This window comes from Notolepis coatsorum (assembly GCF_963971535.1).
Source record: "Notolepis coatsorum genome assembly, chromosome: 9".
Taxonomy (NCBI): Eukaryota; Metazoa; Chordata; class Actinopteri; order Aulopiformes; family Paralepididae; genus Notolepis; species Notolepis coatsorum.
In genome coordinates, this window is record NC_140173.1 from 65,009,553 (window position 1) to 65,026,818 (window position 17,266).

Below are 17,266 nucleotides of genomic sequence, written 5' to 3' on the forward strand. Positions count from 1 at the left end.
TCGTTACTGCCCCCAGAAAACACGGGGTTAAGAGCAAACCCAACCCCGTGGCAAGGCCGTAGCAGCGGAGCGCGAAGGAAGACCCAGACCCACCGAAGGGACTGGATCCCCTGGAAAACGGGGGCCCGGAGAGGTCAATGACGCCAGGCATCAAGACCCCACCAGGTGGTCACTTAGTGACACCGCCCCCCACATCGCCAGCGTATTCGGATAAGGCCCCTCCAAGAGCGGGCCCTTTCCCCCCAATAGCACACCGCCTGGCACACTGACCCTGCAGAACAGGCAGTCAGCATGGCCGTAAGCACACAAAAAAGGTTAACCAACGGAAGCAGGCAGCGCACCGGGGAAAACCAGGCAACAGGCTGTAACCTGAGCCTGGAGCACTGCGGACGAGACAGGCGCCAAAGGAGTCAGCTGAAAACAGCCGCCCCGGCGGAAGGGGCGTATGCTGGCGTTGTTGATCACCATGACAAAGCCTCCATTAAAAAAAAACCACCCAGAGGGGTTGAGGCAGAGAAGGCTGACATGATTGGCAGACGTCATGAACGTGCAGGGGCACACTCAACCGGGTAACCCGGGAGTTGACTCTGCTCCAACACACCAGGGAACCAACCACCCTGTCGTTACCATATGCGGTGGTTGTTCCTATAACCCCTCGAGAAAAAACTCCAAAACACACCTGCGGGCATACACTGGCTATACCGCAGTACAAGTGTTTCAGTTTTCAAAAAAGGGTTATCCCAGGCCTACGGTATCAACAAAACTTTACTTCGGACCGGGCCCGGCGGCACGGGAAGCACAGGGTTACCAGAGGAGGTCCAAGACCACCCCAACAGCCCCCTCTTCGCCACGCGTGAGAGAGGAGCGAAAAGAATGGAGAACCAGCCCTAAGCACACCGCACTTGGTATTCCCAGGCGGTCTCCCAACCAAGTACTAACCAGGACCGAACCTGCGTAGCGTCCGAGATCGAACGAGATCGGGCGTGTACAGGTTGGCATGGCCGTAAGCCATTACGATAGTGCAGAGTACAACATGTACCCAACAAAGGGTCTCCATAACGCCTAACCCTGTGACACCCGGACCGACCCGGCATTTTTCCCCCCGAAAAAAGCACAAGTCCCTCAGGGTACCAGAACAGCAGATCTGCATCCCCGGCGGACAACGGGTTAACTGACCTGGACCAGCGTGACCAGACCAGTCCCGTGTCCTAACCACGCCGACATGCCCACTCCAGGAGAGGGGGTAGGTATGCGTGTTGATCTAAAACATGAAAAGAGGGCGCCACCCAGACGGTCCCCATTTAGACCGTGCTCAGTGGCCCACCCCAAGGGCGTGAGACCCCTCTACCTATGTTCAGATCTATTCCGTTAACATCCCCCAGATATGAACGAGAATTCATCGAGACAACCTAGTAAACTGGCGCTCGGAAGAGACAAAACTCCATCCCAGTTGCCCTATAAAAACGCTGTTTTAACAAGCAACCAAGGCGCACTTAGCCCCTGTGTGATTCTGTCACAGAAACACACCTGAGCCAGCACTATGTATGCGTCGAGACCCAAACACATCAATGGATAGTCTAGCAAGACACCAAACATTGTTCCTCCAAGTCGCCTGGGAGAACGACACGGAGCCATCGTGCTTCATGTACCTTCCTCTTTTTATTCAAAAAAGAAAGAACACAGACTGACATGAATCCCTCGTGACGACGCTGAGGGTAAATTTTTTTTACATTTTTACATCCCACCACCCTCCCATAGGGAGGAGACGGAAATCCCCAGAGAGACTTCCCACGCAAGCTGTATAGATTGAAAAGAATATATTGCAACATTGAGCCATGTAATATTTTGGGTTAGGGCTCTCCGAGGAGGAGGCACTGAACCAATACACACTCAATAATCGAATACACACACAATAGAGCAGAACTCCTTTTTGAAGTTCTACTCACCTTGACAATCTGAGGAGGAGGCTCTGAACTCTGAGGAGGCTCCCTCACAGGGAAGGAGAGTTCTAACTCACAGAAGGCCCGAGTAGGAGCTTCGTGAGGAGGAGCCCTGACCACTCCCTGAAACAGATCCATCATATGGACCTGAACAGCTCACGGAAGTCTTACCAACAGAGACGCGCACAGTGACGTACTCTATGGCGGGGGAATTTCTGCGGTGCACACGCCCAATTTTCCAGGGCGTGGGACCAGGAAACTCCCTCCTCCCCCCCCCCCCTCTTACCCTGTAACGTGCCAAACAGCAACGTGACAGGAACCTTGAAGGACAGGAGGTTGTAACCCCTGCCCATCAAAAGGGGAGGAAAGGATTACCAGTTCACCCCTTTACGACCCCACACCCATGATACGATGTAATGACAAAAAAGAGAATGACACAGTCATAGTCAGCTACATGAAGTGTCTAACAGCTTCACACAGCTCATGTGCTAACCTGCTATCTGATTTTTACTAAGGAAAAAACACAGAATAGAGAGGGCCCCCTTAAGAGCCCCGGTACCAGACTTACACATGTGCTTCTGTGGCCAACCTAACCCAGTTGTAGATCACAAGACACACACAACCCTTTATCACCACAAAAAATGGCAAATACACTCTACAGAGGAACGCCGTTTTTCATAATGAGAGAATACACAATTCTCGATTAGTATCGGCCACAGGCCTTGCTAAGCACACACGAAAAGTGACCAAACAATCTTTTCTTTAGGAAAATATAGTTTCTCAAGCGGTTTTAGCACAACCCCAGCAACCAAGCTAAGGGTTACATCGTATCCCACAACACAGTGACACAATATATTGTAAACAACATGTCTGAGAGGAGGGTGGGGAAGTCCCCAGGGAACCGGGGGGAACACCCCTCCTACCTTACCCTTAATACGGCCAGTTGAACAGGTAAACCCGTTAATATGTGAACACACTGTTCATTGTCATTACAGGCTGAGAAAATAATTCATTCTTCACTCATATGTCACTGAGCATAGCTTTATAGGTTAATTTAACCCCCTTAGTTGTGAGTACACGGTACATGAACACACATGATGTTTCTCAACACAACAAACCAGATCATTTTTACATATGTAACAAAAAACCCGATTTGCATGGAGAAGCTAATACCAGTGACAAGACAATTCACACACAACTCGCGTCGTATCCTAAATGTATTGCAGCAACACCCGCTTTGGAAAACATCGTTATTACAAAACATTAGAAGGGAAGGAAGAAGACGCGTTTTAAGGTCTGGTCGGGACCTTTCCTACCGTGCGCGCAGACCACGCGAACTGCAGTCTGGCTAACAGGGCACCGATAGTAAACACAGCATCCTGTGTTGACGACACGGGCAGCGTCGCTGCTCCACCCCGCCGCTACGGTTCTCCTTGTTGACGCAGTCCTCGCCGGCCGGGCTCCCGGTAGGTTCGACTAACATCCTCTGTCAAAGATGACGTCGTAGTCAGAGTGTTTAAAGCATGTTATAGTCTCAGAACGTTCAACAGTGTAGCATTAAGCTAACATAGGGCTGGGCGATATAACGATAACGATAAATATCGCGATATATTTTAATAATCGATATCGAATATCGAAATAAAAAAAATCGAAAAATCGTTTTTTTTTTTTTTTAATATAATTTTTTTTTTTTCCTGCAACAGGGCAGTTTTAAAACCAGAGACAGTGGACAGACTTGTCTTTCTTGCCTGCAACTTAAAGTAATGGCTTTGCTTGTCCAAATGACAATACTGACCAAATTCAGATTTCTTTTTCTCTTGTCCATTTATTTTGTTTGCTTTCTAATTTAAAATACAGTTTGAAACCATCTGTACACAGTAGGCTATGTGTGCTAGCAGAGCTAGACTCCAGTCACAAGTCACGGTGCACATGTGCGGTGGTTTGTCCACCAAAAAAGCGCCAAAAGATCGAAAATAAACTAGCAGAGCCAGAACTGTTCAACTCCTCTGGAGCCACAGCCAGCAGAGAAGCCGGTTTACTTTAGCTTTTAAACCAGCTGCAGCCTGAGAACTGGAGTGTGAGGGGATGTAACACTAAAGATGGCGGCAATGACAAAAAATTGCTGCAAAATAAACATACATCTGTTGTTAAAAAAAAAAAAAAAAAAAAAAAATTTATACTTATAAATATAAATAATTATCGATAATTATCGATATCGAGAAATAAAATAAAATTATCATATCGTTATCGCGATATGATTTTTTTCCATATCGCCCAGCCCTAAGCTAACAGCCGATCGGCTGATAGCCACAAGCTAACGTATACCAGCCTGGTAAACACAGCGAGCTAACGCCGCAGCTAACAGCTGCGCGGCTAACAGCTGACTGGCAGTAGGCCATAACTAGCATGCAAGCTAACCAGCCAACACCTGAACTGTATACAATGACATAACAAGCTACACTGCAGACAGGCCGCTGTCCCAATCCCTTCCCTAACAGGGAAAAGAAAAAGAGATGTCAGAACACAGTTTCAACGGTGATCCAGACACACACGGGACCCTTTGAGCATGGAACTTCCGATAAAGAAGATCTTATGCCCACATTTCCTCGTTAGGGTAAACTTTAATTTGTATATGAAAGATGGGGCCTACACGGGACAGAGAAGCATCCGCTCTAGAATCCTGGGATCACCAGAACCTAGCGCGGGCCACTAGATTAGTCATCATGGGCATCAGGCCAAGATCCTCCGACCGCCGTGTTAAGCCGAGCAGAGGACCTTAGCCTGGGGTCGGCGTTTCGTAAATTGTTAGCTAACCCCCATAGCATCAACAACAACCAGAGGTCGCAAGCGATACCGGAGTCTCAAGGCGAGCACAGAAAGACTCAGAAGTAGCTTCTATCCCCAGGCCATCAGGCTGCTAAACGAACAATGAATGAACACTACACAACAACAACCACCAAACGCACATAGCACACACATCCACACGCACACACTCACTTTAAACAAACACACTGTAGCACCCACTCCACACACTTTATAGCACACACCCACTTTAAACAAACACACTGTAGCACCCACTCCCCACACTTTATATTTATGGATGAAGGATTGCACTACAACTCGTACACCTTACTGTAAATTGTACCTAAAATTGTACCTCATCCCATTTCTGCTTTGCACTAGATAGTACTGTACATTAGTACACTGCATAGTATTGTGTATTGTATATTATATGGTAACTCAGAACATTGTACATATGTCTATACCGAACACTGTGACCTCATTTTCTTCTTCTAAATTCATGCTATATTATGTTATTATGTTATTTGATACTATCTTGTCTAGCACAGTCTCTGGAGCGTAACAGTAAGAAACATTTTGTATGAAAGTATTCTGTACTTCTGTATGACAACTATTAAAGAACTTGAACTTGAACTTGAACCCAACCTGGAACCCACCGCTTCTCACAACAGTCGGTGTGTCCTACAGTCCAGCTGTGTTGCCGGAGGGTCTTACCCCTACCCCATCCAGCCGCAGCAAGGAGGATTGTAGTTGGGAAGCATGTCAGCAGCGTGAGCTCCTAATACGAAAAAACCGGTGGAGGTGTAGAATGATCATCATCTTCCAGACACTCCAGTAACGAAGACAATATCGCCGTATTTTCTCGAAAATAGTGAGAGAGAAAATAAAGATATGATGTCAACGTATCTCTTGTTTTCCAACTTTCTTCTACTAACAACCTCGTCAAGTGGGGATCTACCGAAGGCACTTCCTTGTGGTGAAAGCGAAGAAGGAGGCGAGTAGGTGACCACACACCTGCTTATGAGGGTAAGTTGATAGGGGTGTGGCCAGACGAATGTTGGGATGTAAAGGTACATTGTGGAATTTTTTATTCAGTGCGCGTGCACGAGTGAAGTATAGTGCAGTCGTGACGCTGAGCAAGATCCATTACGAGACAGAACTTGTTCTACAAACGTGTTTGTAGGTGTTGTTGCTGGGATGGAAGTTTTCTCCTTTTTGTTTTATTACTTAGGCCTGTATGTAAAATAGTACCCGCAAAACCTTTAAGACTAACATTAAAGGTGCTATATTAGTTATACCACTGGTCAGTATGGCTTCTACCATAGTGTATATATATATACCTGTATCACTGTACATAATAATACTGTAGACACATTAGCATATTGACTCATATTCCATATACTAACACTGTATATTGTTGTACACTTTATTTTTACCTTGCACTCTGGTTAGATGCCAAGTTATTTTTGTTGTACTGTACTTGTGATCAGGGGCGGACCTTCCTACAGGCGATATAGGCGGTCGCCTGGAGCGCCACCCAGAGGGGGGCGCAAAAAAAAAAAAAAATCTCTGTGCAGTTTTGGCGCCCCCCTCTATATCTGCAACCATTATTTTTACATAAAAAAAAATTCTAACAGGAAATGAGCCAAAAATCTAAAACGGTCGGTCGGTCTGAGCCTCAGCTTTAGGTGTTCACAGTCAGAACATGCTAGAGTGCTGTGCATTGATGGGTATCGGTCAAGTGTTTATAGAATTGAGCGTTGAGGAAAGAAAGACTAACGTTAGAGAACTATGAAGAGGCAAAAGCCATAAAAAAAAATTACAAAAAAGAAAAATTTATAAAAAAAAAAAAAAAAAAAAAAAACTTTTTTTGGGGGGGGGGGGGTGAATCTCGCCTAGGGCGCCAAATGTGCTAGGTCCGCCCCTGCTTGTGATGTACAATGACAATTAATCTGAATCTAATCGAATATATGGAAGAATCAGATAAGTGAAAGATTCTAAGGTATGAGTTCATCATAACTGAATAAACAAACATCATCAAAATCCATAGAACACAGTTAGAAGCTGGAGAGCTGCCTGAGAAGTTACTGCTTCACTAGAAAGGCAGCGCCCCCGCAATGTTGTTTAAAACGTAGGCTTACATTCTGTTCACATGGCTTCAAAATGATTTCACTTTGATTCATGACACACGGTAGAATATGTGTAAGTAGGGTGACCAGGTGTCCCCCTTTTGGTTGTACTGTCCCACCATTTGACCAAATGTCCCGCGTCCCTCATATTGAGAGGATGTCCCTCTTTTCGAAGCCAAAAAAAACATGTGTCTAAAAGCCCCTCCCTACAGACAGTAAACGTAGCAACCCGCCTCTTGTCCACACACATTGCTCTGATTGGTTATAGTACTTTAGCGCGCTGCTTGCCTGCTTGTGACGTGACTGAGACTGAGTCGTGACGCTACCTCATATCGCAAATCTGATTGGTCAAAAAAAACACAACAACATTACAAGCAAACTAGTTCAAGATGGAAAGCAGTAAAAATAAACGGACCTGCAGTTACAACCAAGACTGGCAAACGACACATGACTGGGTGAGGCAGATGGCAGGCAATCCGCAGCAGGCTTTCTGTGTTTTGTGTCATAGTTCATTTTCAATTGCGCATGGAGGAGAATACGACTTGAAGCGCCACAGTGGACGTGAGTCTCACTTGAAAGTGGCTCACCAAAAAGAAACATACGTTTCTTTTTAAACCAAACAATGATAGCCAGACGGACAAGGTCACTGCAGCTGAGATAACAAGTGTCTATCACACAGTACAACACTCCCATTCATACAGGTCAGCCGACTGTGGTAACCTTTAACCTTTGATTTAAATCTATTCGGTGAAGACCATGGCAGTTATTCTAATATAGAAACACAATTTATTTGTATTATTATTTTTGTATTATACTACACTGTTTTCCCTAGTTCTGTGTTAACAGGGAATATCAAACACAAGACATTCCTGTCAAGTGATGACGTTTGAATATTTAAAACAGATGTTAGGTGGTATTTAATTTGTATTTATTTTGATTTAACCTTTAACCTTTGATTTAAATCTATTCAGTGAAGACCATGGCAGTTATTCTAATACAAAAATTTACATTATCTATCTGTCCCACCAAAATCTTACTGTTGTCCCACTTTGTCCCACCAAAATCTTACTGTTGTCCCACTTTTGGACTTTTTGCATCTGGTCACCCTATGTGTAAGAAATGCAACTGTAACTAATCAAACTGCATGGTGCACTTTTTAGGAGGGAAGCTGGAAGTATGTTCTCTTCTCACCATCAGACTTCACCAGCCACTCCATATCTCTGTCATGGATGGCCTTCTCTCCGTCCACCACAGCATCCTCGCCTGCAGGGAGAGGAACACAAGCATCATCTATCCAACTTTGAATTATTCACTGTAAGGTATGACATACAATACATCATGCCAGTCAGGGTACAGATACAGACCCTCACCTGCACCTTGTGTATACTGTTTACCTTTACTATATATATATATATATATATATATATATATATATATATATATATATATATATATATATATATATTAAGATCTAAAAGAATATATATAAAAAAAAAGATATTGCCTAATTTTATTGTAACACATTATATGATTGTAATATTATATAACCGATAGGGCATACACTAGACTAGACCATCATCTGCTGTATTTGATTGCCTATACTTAACTTATGTCTTCCCACTATTACCCTGCCCTGGCTGCTATGATCAATAAAGGAATATCTGATCTTATTGTTGTACGTGTTCCTCATTTCAGTTATGATGTTTCACATTGATTATGTCCAAGAAGAGGTTGATAATATGCTATGATCAATAAAGGAATATCTGATCTTATTGTTGTACGTGTTCCACATTGATTATGTCCAAGAAGAGGTTGACATCAGAACATCTGCAGCAACAACAACCTCCACCATGAGGTCAGATTGATTGATTGAAAACTTTATTAACAGATTGCAGAATGGGTACAGTACAGTACAATACACACAATTGTTAAGGGTGTGCAGACCAGAGAAAGACTTTCGTCTTGTTTACATCAGGGTCCCCCATTTTCAATGCATCATAGATAATAAACACTCACTCACCCTTCTCTGAGATCTCACTGTGACTCACGTGCTCTGTCAGGACAGTTCCATACTGCTGCAACTTCCGCACGATTCCTTGATAAATGGCCACGTCTTGTCTGCCGCCCCGGATGCTGCCGCAAAAGTAAATATACATGATAGTTCGTTAATAGTTAGTTAGTTAGATAGTTAGTTAGTATTCCTCTGGTTTGTTTTAGGTTTGTTGTCTGTGTTTCCAGTTCGGTTTTGGCGCGCGGCGTTATGCAAACACGCAGCAGCAGAGAGGCACGAGCTGACTGGGAATCGGTTACTCCGCCCCCTAAATCAATAGGGGGTATCTGCAGAGCCGCAGAGCCAGGCTGGACGGGTATAAGTGGTCTGGACAAGTATAAGTGGTCTGGACAAGTAGTTGCGAATGGGGGGGGGGGGGGGGGGGTTCGTCTCGTTTACATAGGTACATTATACATAGACAGTAATGTTACATCTAGACATGTAATAATAGAGTAAACTTGTACCCATACAGTGTTACATCTAGACATACCAGATCTAGTAATAATAGAGTAAACTTAACTTTCGTCTCAGTAACAATGTTCATAAAGTGTTGAGTGCTACAGTGTAGGTTAGTTTATTAGGACAATTCCACCATTGTGGGGCAAGGACTAAGAATAGGCGACTTCTCTTTGATGACCCGACTTCTCTTTGATGACCCTCCCGGAGCTTGGATAGGAGTAGGAATAAACTGTACATATACAGCACTGTTTGAACCTGGCACACAACATACTTCACATGTCATTTTTCTTTTTGTGGAGACGAAGATGATGAGTACCGGTCTTCTCCTCAGACAGTTTTTCAATACAAGTACGACTCAAGACACAGAACATTAGTATGCAAAATAAAAAATGAACACAGATTTTGAGTGTGAATGAAAACTTTATTGCAACAAGATTGCAGAATGGGTACAATACAGTACGGCTCAATACACACAATTGTTAAGGGGATGCAGACCAGAGAAAGAAGTTTTGTCTTGTCTTCTCGTACTGAAAACGTGACTGTTAGCACAGAGACGGCTGCAGTTACACACAGGGCCATTTTCGTTTCGTTTTCAGGGTCAGTTTCGCTTTTCAGAACGCAACGTAATGGCAGGCAAGTTGCCCAGTCCACACGAGCGCTGGATTTAATATAACCATGATTGTATGTGCGCAGTTGCACTGTTCGGCCACACACAACCGGGGATTTGCTACACTGCAACCCCGGTCTTTGAAAACCGGAGTCCAGGGTGAAGTTTTGCGGTTTTGTGTGGGTATAGCAACCAAGGTTCCCAGTGTACAGCAGAGCTGTCGCAATTATTTCCCATGTTCACGGCAGACTGTAAAAAACAATAGCAAGTTAGCAACCGAGCGCGGGGTAGAGAGATTAGTGTCTCGTTTACATCAGGGTCATATCGACCCTGTACCCTATCCAACAACAACTGGTAGGCAAATTTCTACAAATAATTACTTTCTATGTAAAACTACTCATCTGTATCACAACAATGGTTATTATCTTCAGCTCAGTTATGTCCTGGACCGAAAGAGGCCTTCGGAAGAAATAATTGTGAAGGAAGGACAAACTTGTTTGACACGGGATGAGTTTTGGAGCCTTGGGTTGAACAGCTATATGGATTCAACTGTGAGTAGTCACATGGTCTAACAGATTAACATTTATTACAGAAGGGAGAGTTTCAGTCATGTTCACTATAATGTCTTAATTGTGATTTCTTGCAGATTGGAAATGCATGCCTGAAGCTCATTGGTGAACTGGCTCTGAAACGTGTATGACCTCTTTTTTAATTACACATTTAAAAGTAACTTTTGGTACTGAAGGCAGACTATTAATAATCATGTTTGTTTTTTCCTCATCAGGACATGGACATTTATATAGAAGACATGTATGTTGTTCCTACCTGGAAGGACCGAAGTATCAACCCGTTAGCTTCATTTCCGGTAAGTGTAATTAATTGATGAAATAAATATAATCATTCAGTTAGTAAATTTAATAAGCATAATGGCACATCCCTACTCTAATGGCAAACTCATGTTTCATAAATATTAGGCTGACATGAAGATGAAACATGCAATAGTCTTTCCAGCCTGGACCGAAAACCACTTTGTGCTATGTGTAAGTGAAATTAGTAATGCGTGTCTTATAAACTTAATCTGTTTATAAGGAATTATAAACTAAAAGGCTTTGATAGCTATTAACTAAACATTCTATCGGAGCAGATTCTGCCGTTTGGGTGAGAGGGGCACATGGCCGCCGTCCTGGGAGAATAGCAGAATCCACGTTGGGTGAGGGGCACACGTCCGCCGTCCTGGGGGCACACATCCGCCGTCCTTGGAGAATAGCACAATCCACGTTGGGTGACAGGGGCACACGTCCACCGTCCTTGGAGAATAGCAGAATCCACGTTGGGTGAGAGGGGCACACATCCACCGTCCTTGGAGAATAGCAGAATCCACGTTGGGTGAGAGGGGCACACGTCCACCGTCCTTGGAGAATAGCAGAATCCACGTTGGGTGAGAGGGGCACATGTGCCCCAGTCTATTTTCAGGACGACGGGCATCAAAACGCAGTGTTTGACTTCTTGTCAAACATCCTGGCCAGCACAGTCTCATCTGTACCCATCCTGGATAATGTAGCCTATATCCTTGAGGTCTTGCTGCCTGAGGTGAATTTGTATGATATTTTTACTTTTCACTATGTATGAAACAAGCCTTTGTTGAGAGATTTCAATTCTAATGTGTGCAGTTATTGAAAAATAATGCATGATCCAGGGGCTCATTTACTTCTGTCTCATGGGGTAAACTGTAATCTTCTCTCTCCATGACAGGCCACTATAAGCGCTATTGCAGCAGTCAATGAGGTCACCAGTAAGAGGGCTGAAGAAATCTTCTGGACCCCAGATGTCGACAAAAGGCATGCCAACATTATCCTAATCATCAGATTCGTTTTTATTATCTGAAACATTTTCTCTTTTAAATGTCTTGTTTTGAATTTATTGTCACAGTATGTGTTGTCCTGGTCATATCGCTATTATACCTAACTATGTGTTACACCCGCTAAGTTCCTAGCTTTAAGAAAGACACAAGAGTGTAGGTTAATTTAACCATAATATTTATTACATAAAAAGGAGTGGACAACATTACTATAAGCCCACTTCAACCTCATGCTCAGGAACCCCAATCAGTCTTGACCGGGCAGGGTTTTATTCACAGCAACCTGGTGACACTTCACACAATGAAGGAGAGTAATATCAATTGTCAATAAATAGCATTTCATACGATCAATTGTCAATAAATAGCACTTCATACGATATCGATTGTCAATAAATAGCACTTCACACAATGAAGGAAACGTTATCACACATCAATAAATACCACGTCAAGAACTGTATAAAAAGGGATGTCAAACTTCTCACAATGAAGTAAACAGATATCCTACCACTCGGTGATTCAACTTGTGCAAACTGTGCATAACCACGGCATCCATATGATAATGGCACACTAAGCCTGCCCGTGTTCACGTCTGAGAGAGGTACCTTGTACATGGGTTGGTGTTATGGTGGGGGGGAAACGGACACACAAATAAACATACATGTAAAGAAAACTAATCCGGCCCAAGGGCAAGACCCAATTCTTTTTGCCCGTCTACCGGCCCATTGGCCCGGGCGGATTAGACATTATATTATAACTACCAAACAATATACTAAAAGTGTTTCACGGCAAGAGCAGCTGGACCACTGGTGCTCTGCCGGGAAACAAACACAACAGTATTAAAACACTTTATTATAGGGCGGTTAGGTGGTCGAGCGGAGATTGCGCTCGTCACCAGCCCCGGAGCTGAGTTGGATTTGCCTGTTCGAATCCAGCTCACAGCTCCGGGGTTGTCACCAGCTTGGCTGGCCGTCTGCACTGATACGATTGGCTGTATCAGAGGGTGGGAGAAGCTGGCGGGGTGGGTCCGGGTCGTTGTAAACAGCGACTCCTACAGTTCGGTCGGGGCGCCTGCTAAGCGCGGATTGGACGTGAGGGGGATAGTGTGGTCCTCCCACACGCTACGCCCTCTCAATGAGAATCCGCGCTGCCAGGTGAAAAGAAGCGGTGATTGGCTGGACGTGTGTCGGAGGAAGCACGTGGTAGCCTCCACTCTCCCATATGATCTGACTGTGGGGGGTAAAGCGCAGCGACCAGGAAGGGACTGGGAATTGGCATACGACTAACATTGGGATGGGAGAAAATCGGCGGAAAATGGATGGGGAAAAAGACAAAAAAAAAAAAAAAAAAAACACTTTATTATTAAAACAATAACACTCATAATTATTAAACAACATTACATGCTAAAACAAAGTACTACATTTAAAATACCTGGTTCGTCGGTGGTCCTATAATCCTACCGACTACTTTCAATCCCGCTGGGAACCAGGCAAGTGATCTGGAACAAACACTCCATGTCACACATATTGCCGAGCACCTTAAAACCCGCTATTCCATTTCCTATACCAGTGGTTCCCAAAGGTGGGCCGCGAGCAGCCACGGGTGGGCCGCGAGATGATTAAAAAAAAATAAAAAAAAAATAAAAATAAAAAAAATAAAATACTTTTTTTTTTTTAATTTTTAATTTTTAAATTTTAAATTTTTTTTGTCAGGCCACTGAACTTAGAAGCAGGCCAGGACAGTGTTTCTAGTTGTATTCTAAAATTCTATTCTATTGTATTCTAAAATGTGACTATATGGTTTTATATTAACTTAATAAATAAACAAAAACGAAAAATCTACTTATTTCAACGAACATTTCAAACTAAATAACAGATTATGCACATAAAACGCTGAAAACAACCGAAGCAACAATAGTATTTTAATGAGGCTATTATTATTATCATTATTATTTTGCAACAAGTTAGCCCTCTCATAAATAGCACATATAAATGAATAACTAACTTGAACTAACTTAATAGGATTGAAGTGATATTTGGCTTAAAAAATCGGTCGCCTGGCAAAAAAAAAAGAAAAAAAAGCCTGACGATGTGCATTGGGCCGCGGCTCTCTGACGCCTTATTTTCTGGGCCCTGGCCTGAAAAGTTTGGGAACCCCTGTCCTATACCATAATACTACCACTGCCTACCTTAGCGTGTAATGCTTGTTCCTGCATTCCGGAGTGAGGTGTGCACCTACCTCACTGCACCGGCCGCAACAAACAATTCCAACTAACGTTCCTCCCGCAGGTATCCCCCTATAACGGAACCTGGCTCATTGAGGCCCCTCCTCCTTTCTCATTAATGCCACCCGTCACATATGTATAGTGGTACAGTGTAGAATTACCAGAATATTGCATTGTCAACCTTTTTTTACATTTTCTATATGTTATGCTTTTTCATATTAGTGAGCGGGAGGCATTCGATGACAGAATCGACCGTGAAAGGAAGAAGCAGCGCTGAACTCGGCTGCAAGGGTCCTCACACACACCAAACCCTGGCAGCACATCACCCCCACCCTGCAAAAACTCCACTGGCTCCCCATCAACTACCGAATCCCCTACAAGAGCCTCCTCCTCCGCAATCATTAGAGTTTTTTTTTTATTATCTTTTCCCCCCCTCCTTTTTCCGATTTTTCTCCCATCCCACTGTTAGTCGTTATGCCAATTCCCAACCCCCTTTCTGGTTGCTATGCCCACACAAAACCGCAAAACTTCACCCTGGACTCCGGTTTTCAAAGACCGGGGTTGCAGTGTAGCAAATCCCCGGTTGTGTGTGGCCGAACAGTGCAACTGCGCACATACAATCATGGTTATATTAAATCCAGCGCTCGTGTGGACTGGGCAACTTGCCTGCCATTACGTTGCGTTCTGAAAAGCGAAACTGACCCTGAAAACGAAACGAAAATGGCCCTGTGTGTAACTGCAGCCGTCTCTGTGCTAACAGTCACGTTTTCAGTACGAGAAGACAAGACAAAACTTCTTTCTCTGGTCTGCATCCCCTTAACAATTGTGTGTATTGAGCCGTACTGTATTGTACCCATTCTGCAATCTTGTTGCAATAAAGTTTTCATTCACACTCAAAATCTGTGTTCATTTTTTATTTTGCATACTAATGTTCTGTGTCTTGAGTCGTACTTGTATTGAAAAACTGTCTGAGGAGAAGACCGGTACTCATCATCTTCGTCTCCACAAAAAGAAAAATGACATGTGAAGTATGTTGTGTGCCAGGTTCAAACAGTGCTGTATATGTACAGTTTATTCCTACTCCTATCCAAGCTCCGGGAGGGTCATCAAAGAGAAGTCGGGTCATCAAAGAGAAGTCGCCTATTCTTAGTCCTTGCCCCACAATGGTGGAATAACAAAAAGAAAAATGACATGTGAAGTATGTTGTGTGCCAGGTTCAAACAGTGCTGTATATGTACAGTTTATTCCTACTCCTATCCAAGCTCCGGGAGGGTCATCAAAGAGATGTTTCTCAAGTTTCTTTAATAGTTGTCATACAGAAGTACAGAATACTTTCATACAAAATGCTTCTTACTGTTACGCTCCAGAGACTGTGCTAGACAAGATAGTATCAAATAACATAGTATAGCATGTAATTTTAGAAGAAGAAAATGAGGTCACAGTGTTCGGTATAGACATATGTACAATGTTCTGAGTTACCATATAATATACAATACTATTGTTGTGAAGGATCAGATTAAACCGAATATATATATTTATTTATGGATATATATTGAATAGTATTTGTATATCGTTTGATATCCCTTGTATATTCCTTGTACATATACACGGAATGTCCCTTTAGTCTACTATAGCCCATAATAGTTCATTCTCTTATTGGACAAGGAACTGGCGCCAGGAGACAAGCCCCTTGGAGCCAAGTTCAATGGTACCGACGAAACATGTCCCTACTAGCCCCGGCTCTGCGCAGGAATACGGCTACCGAAAGGAGAGTGGCACTATTTGTTCACCGTGCATATAAATATGGTGCAAGTAAATGTAGAAGTCCTCTTATCCCTTAGTCCTTTACCCTTCTACCCAACTAAGTAACAGAACGTGAAGCCTCACCCCACGATACCGCGTGTGGTGTAGTATGGCCTGTTTGGCCTTAGAATAGCATTGAGACCTCGTGCGAATTAATAGCTGAATTGTCAGAGTTTGGCACCGTATTTCTATTAAGTAATAATAGTCTATTATGTATGGTGCATCGTGCGGTTAGAGTTCTAAAGTGAGCAGCACCCCCATCGCTTCCTCGTGTTATCTAGAGTCTTAACCAGGTTGGGCAGACCACACGTGGTGCTTTCATCCGAGGAGTTCTAGGCGAGGACCGAGTGGACCTGTACATTGGATTACCTACCCGACGACTGCTGAGCCCTATGCGGCATGGAATATATATTTGCTTTGGTACTTTGATTTGTGGAGCGGATAATCGCCAACACCGGTGAGTGTTGGATTTACCCCGAGAGGAGTCAAGGTGAGACGGCGCTCAGACCAGACTGAGGTCGCCTCGCTTCTTCTTCACTGTGGAGCTACAGCTACAGCTACAGCCTACAAGAGAGCCAAGGTGTATTCATCTGTGGATCAAGATTCTACTGCACTGTCTTCTGTACGTGAAGTCTCCCTAGACATCGTTGACCAGACGGGATACTGCCGACGGCTCTCCTACCCCCCCTGCCGGCTTACAACCGGGAGGACCCCTACAGTATATCCAGCTATAATCATTAAGTGTGCCATCGTTATAATTCCCTAAGAGCCAGGTTGTATACTTGCTTCCTGCGTAACCAGAGATTGGACATTCAGTGTTGATTTGCCTACGAGTACTCATTTGCCTTACAAGTGCATTCAAATCATAAATGTAATGGTGAATATTATATGTACCTTTTGCTATATATTAAATATTTGATTATTACCTTTGTGTGGACCCGATTTCATTGTGGGAAAGTGTTCATCATATTTAGATATCGTGTACTGTATGGCCAGTAGTTAAAGTACATAAAGCGGTAGTGGTTTAATGATACCATACTTATCAATACAGTCAGGGAATTGTGCCCCTCAGTTACAATTGGTCCTTCGAGCCGGAGGGTAATTAGCGTAATATTAATATAGTGGTATTAATATTGAAATGGCCTATGATGAACACTCCACGAAACGGTCCTCCTAAAGTAGAACGCCCGCAGCGTAGACGACAGCCACCTCAGTACTTAGAGGATTACGCTGCCAGTATACTACCTAGCCTTCTACAAACGGTAAACGCGGTAAAAGTAGAAAGTAAAATTATGTCCGACCCTATCAACCAGGATACCCCGACCACAGAGGCCCTAGTGGGTTCTAATGTAACTGACCAAGCTCACGGTGGGGACCAGGAGGGAACTGACACGACT

The 17,266-nt window shown here is 43.7% G+C and overlaps 1 long non-coding RNA gene across 1 annotated transcript; it reads left to right on the forward strand.

Annotated features, from left to right (window-relative positions):
* The first annotated feature begins 10,417 nt into the window (after window positions 1–10,417).
* Window positions 10,418–10,853, forward strand: LOC311234165. Its single transcript, XR_014620073.1, has 3 exons — window positions 10,418–10,538; window positions 10,634–10,681; window positions 10,772–10,853. It is a non-coding gene; the product is annotated as an uncharacterized lncRNA (long non-coding RNA).
* Window positions 10,854–17,266: the final 6,413 nt, after the last annotated feature.